We start from the raw sequence: 5367 nt of genomic DNA, 5'->3' as shown, positions 1-5367 counted from the left end.
CGAAAGCTTTACTGAAATCTAGATACAATATGTCATAGTTTTCACCTCGGTCAACCGCCTCGATCAGCTTAGTGTAGAAGGACAACAGGGTAGTAAGGCAAGACCTGCCCTTTGTGAATCCATGCTGTGAATCATGAATTAAATTATGTTTTTCTAGATGGTCCCGAATGCTCCCGGCTATAACTGACTCCAACATCTTTCCTACAACTGATGTTAAGCTAGTTGGGCGATAATTTGAGGTGGCTGACTTGTCTCCTTTTTTGAAAATCGGCGTCACACCGCTGCTGCCGTTGTGTGTGTGTGTGTGTGTGTGTGTGTGTGTGTGTGTGTGTGTGTGTGTGTGTGTGTGTCGGTCCTCCCCTCATCTCATCTCCCCCTCAGAGCACAAATCAGCTCTGCCTCATCCCCCTTCACATCAACCCACACGCCTACGCCCTTCCCACACACAAGGATTCCACACCCCCACACTGCGACCCACCGACGCATCTCCAACACTACCACCCCCCACACCCACACGCCTCCACTCCACACCCACGCAGCTCACGTATATATATCCATCCGTCACAGCCCGGCATCGCCATATACTTCAGGCGCCAAATATGACACTCAAATCTACTTACCGTCGGGGCGGCACTCCACGTCAGCCGGACAGCCCGTCAGTCCGTCAGGCGGCCAGGCACGCTTGTTGCCAGCCACCTCACAGGCCCTGCAAGACAGACGAGTGGCGTTAAGTACCTCTCTCAGCTCATTACAAGCAACATCCCCGGGCACTTCGTCACTCCGGCTCCCTCCTTTTTTAACCCTTCGCCTCTCCAAACTGCGTCCTTCAAATACTTCTGATTCTCGCCCTCCTGCCACGTCTCCTTTTCCCCTGCAGCTGCCACCCACGAGTGTCCAGGGGCGGCAACAGCCTGGCAATTGGCTGAAGCATCGCCTGCTATCAGCAAACATCAACGCGACGAACCGCAGAACACCCCGCAGGCGTCCCTACCCGCCCGCAGCCAACACAACTCATAATACCTGGGCCCGTGTCCTCGAGAGCTATTAACTTTTACTCTTAAAGTTACTATCAAAGTTAATAGTTTCAAATTATTAAGAGTAAAAGCTATCCTCGTCAGCTTTGAGTGTAAGTATTAGCAAATGCTGGCAACTATTATCTTCTTCTTCTTCTTCTTTATGGCGGGCTCGTTGCTAAGGACGCCTCTGTGCAAAACGTAAACATCCGACGTGAGTTAAGTAAATATTTCAAAAGAAAAATAAAGAAAACATGTATAAATGTACAACAGAAACATAATAAATGGCAAACACAAGAAAATATTGAGTTTTGTGGCAGATAGAAGCAGCCTCAAAGGCTGCTTTTACTCCGTCACTCGTCAATACCCTTATCTCCCCTCCTGCGTCACGACTTGCTCTGCTGAAATTACCGCACCATAACCACGTCATCTGCCCCAATGAGCACATCTACGGGCCGGAGAACCAGCGCAGAAAAGGAGTAAGTTTAATTGGTCGTCAGATGAAACGGTCTTCTTACATCAAATTCAAGAATATAATACGTATAATCAGAGGGTGTTACGAAAGAGCATCACCCCTGAGGATAAGAAGAGAGTGTGGACTGAAGTGGCAGAAGCTGTAACAAGGTTGGTAATCACATATTCATGGTTCAATTAGCTTACAAACCAACCTAACCTAATCAAGTGGGTATTTTTTGCATAATAACACAACCACTGACTTTCCAAACATAACATACCTTTTTATTATGTATCTGAATAGTTTCATTATGACCATTTCTGCCACAACCCCCTCTCCCTCAACAACCTAACATAACTAAACCTTGAAATGCCAGAATTTTCCTCTTTACTCCACTCCCACACGACCACCGCGTGTAACGAAACACACCAGAAATTAATCAAGACAAGGAAAGGTTTGCCGGCGCCGGGGATCGAACCCGCGACCAGCGTAACGGGCCAAAGAGGTACCCCGCTGGCTAGGTGGGTTATGGGAGGCTCGCCCATCAGGCACGTCGTGTCACTACACGGCTCCCCATTCCTATTTAGATTAATTTGTGTGTGTTGAGTTCCCATTTTCTATGAACTTCGGAGAGCATGGACCATCACTCTACCTGTTACCCTCTCGGGGTGACACAACAGAACCACAGGAGAGGATGCCCACCGCTTTTGCCACCAGTGAAATGCCAGGATTTTTCTCTTTACAACACTCCCACACGGCCACTGCGTGTAACGAAACACACGAGAAATTAATCCAGACAAGGAAAGGTTTGCCGGCGCCGGGAATCGAGCCCGCGACCAGCGTAACGGGAGAGCCACTCCTTTACCGGTCGGCCAAAGAGGTAACCCGCTGGCTAAGTGGGTTATGAGAGGCTCGCCCATCAGGCAAGTCGTGTCACTACAATCTAACCATGCCAAACCTGCCCCGTCCTACCGAATACATCCTAACTTAACATGCCAAGTTTGCCCTTTTTTTATTCTTTATTTATTGTTATTTGTTTATTTTTTTATTTGGGGGGGGGGGGGTATGCTAGGCATGCCAGACTATGGACACTTTTACAAGTACTTTATGTCAAGACTATATGGGAATAGGTAGGTTTCGTGAGAATGGTAAAGTAAGATTAAAATAGTATATTTATAGTATTGGTCAAACAGACTATGGTGATATAATGTTGGATTGGAATGTACTCAAGATAATGAAATTAAGGTTAACGCTTTTATTTTTTTGATACATATTCACATATTCATGATTCAAGTAACTTGCAAACTAACCTAACCTCGTCAAATGGGTATTTTTGTATACAAACACAACCACAGAGTTTCCAAACAGGACATACTTTTTCCTACTGCTCCACGTGAATAGCATCACCATGACCATTTCTGCTGCAACCCCCACTCCCTCAACAGTCTAACATAACTAAACCAACTCCTGCTAAACCTGTCCTACCTAACACGTCCTAACCTAACATGGTAGGCTCCCAAGTTTGTTAGGGTGGAAAGGGGGTTAGTATAAGAGAGTGGTCATATTTACCTGTTATTTTATTTATTCCTTATTTATATTTTTGGGGGGGCGTGGGTGGGTTGGGCAAGCCAGACTCTCAACACGTTTACAAGTATTTTATGTTAAGACTATATCGGAATAGGTAGATTTGATGAGAATGGTAAAGTAAGATTAAAATATTATTTTGATAGCATTGGTCAAACTGTTTCTGGTGATATAATGTTAGGTTAGAAGTACTCAAAAGAATGGAATTAAGATTAATGCTTTGAATTTTTTTGAATAGCTGTATTGTGTAATAACATCCTACTTAGAGAAAAGCATTTTAGAAAAGTAGGTAATGAAAAGTAGTATTTATGGCCATGTTCATAACAACTAAAAAGTTAATATCTTTTGATGCATGTAAATAAAATACCGGTACTGATTTAGCTTTCCATCACAGCAAGTATTAAATGTTATTGGAGAAGGTATGGGAAATAAATAGCATGCCATAGTGAAACGATTAAGAAACTTGCTTTACATTTATACCCAGACAGTGCCTTCCCTGGGAGTGGACCCCGTACGCAGGATGACTGTGAGAGGCGTTGGTACAACGTACAACAAAAATCAAAGCCTTGCATTGCCAAGTGCAAGAATGAGCAGCGGCACTGGTATTTTTTTTTAGTTGTTATGTCTTTAAATGTAAAACTTATATTAGTTAATTTTTTAAGTGCTCACAGAATGCAGCTATACTGGCCACAATGCCTTTATTTCAGCTTAAAATTAATAAGTTCATAGCAGTGAACTGTATATTTGATATAGAAACTTTTTTGATGTTCATCTGTCAATGACTATCAATCTATCTAAATACCTTGGCTGTCTTCCCCCAATGAAGGGTGGTAGCCAAGACAGGCACACACTCACTCACACATTGACACTCATGTACACCACTCTCTCAGCTGCACAGCCCCTGAGGGAGTAAAAAAGGCCCTCACTGTATGGGGGATTAGCTGCACAGTTCAGACAGGGAACTTCCACACCAAGGCCTCACAGCATACACTGGTTTACCCCTGCCCCTTCATAACAACGACATCTCCCCCAGCACGTGTGGCACCACAGATACGCAGACATTAACTGTGGTAGATAAACTGGTGTATGATATCATAGGCTGCTCGCCTCATGTATTTGAAGGGGTACCAGAGCCATTCAGCTTTGACACAGCTGATGATGTTAGGGATAGGACAGCAGCAACAGTCAAGCAGCACTGAAATATTGACTGGCCTGTATGTTTTTGGCAAAAACTTTTATATTCTCATTAAAACAATTTATTAATCACTCTTAAATTCATATTCTTTGCAGATACACACTTTATCAGTCAATTATTTTACAACCAATAACAAATAGTGGAATATTTATGTTAATAAGTAACATTTCACCTTTAAGACCCTTTTTCTTCAACTACGTACCTATTTAACCCATCCGCTACGATTGGCATGGATTTGGCTTCCACTGCTAGCCTGGTTACATAATAGTCCCAGGTCTTTCTCTGCCTCTGCGGTGGATAGTGGAGTGTTTCCCATGTGGTATTGGTATGCTGGATATCCCCTCCCAAGGTGTTGGACTACATTTTCTTCACTGAATTGTAGCAGCCACTATTTGTTCCATTTCTGTAGTTTGGTGATGTTTTCTTGTAGGAAATACGCAGTTAAGGGGTTAAGTTACATGCATTAATCATGACTAATATATGACGCTTTTTTTCAGCCCCGCTGCTGTATTGCTAGAGACCATCCCAGCACATTGTTCATTACTTGTGGAAAAGATACCATCAGCTGCTCCGGCAACAGCCACTGCTTCAACATCTGCTGGCCCTATGACACCAGCCACTGCTTCAACATCTGGTGGCCAAATGACACCTGCCACTGCTTCATCATCTGCTGGCCCTATGACACCAGACACTGCTTCATCATCTGCTGGCCCAATGACACCTGCCACTGCTTCCTCATCTGGTGGCCCAATGACACCAGCCACTGCTTCATCATCTGCTGGCCCTATGACACCAGCCACTGCTTCATCATCTGCTGGCCCAATGACACCAGCCACTGCTTCATCATCTGGTGGCCCAATGACACCAGCCACTGCTTCATCATCTGCTGGCCCAATGACACCAGCCACTGCTTCATCATCTGCTGGCCCAATGACACCTGCCACTGCTTCATCATCTGGTGGCCCAGAGACACCAGCCACTGCTTCATCATCTGCTGGCCCAATGACACCAGCCACTGCTTCATCATCTGCTGGCCCAATGACACCAGCCACTGCTTCATCATCTGCTGGCCCAATGACACCAGCCACTGCCTCATCATCTGCTGGCCCAATGACACCAGC

The 5367-nt window shown here is 44.9% G+C and overlaps 1 long non-coding RNA gene across 1 annotated transcript; it reads left to right on the top strand.

Moving 5' to 3' along the window:
* The first annotated feature begins 1576 nt into the window (after positions 1-1576).
* Positions 1577-4960, top strand: LOC126991388 (uncharacterized). Its single transcript, XR_007745465.1, has 3 exons — positions 1577-1637; positions 3540-3653; positions 4744-4960. It is a non-coding gene; the product is annotated as an uncharacterized LOC126991388 (long non-coding RNA).
* The last annotated feature ends 407 nt before the right edge of the window (positions 4961-5367 follow it).

Source organism: Eriocheir sinensis, unplaced genomic scaffold, assembly GCF_024679095.1.
Source record: "Eriocheir sinensis breed Jianghai 21 unplaced genomic scaffold, ASM2467909v1 Scaffold27, whole genome shotgun sequence".
NCBI lineage: Eukaryota > Metazoa > Arthropoda > Malacostraca > Decapoda > Varunidae > Eriocheir > Eriocheir sinensis.
Note: the sequence above shows the minus strand (reverse complement) of the source record. Positions and strands in the feature narration are given on the sequence as shown.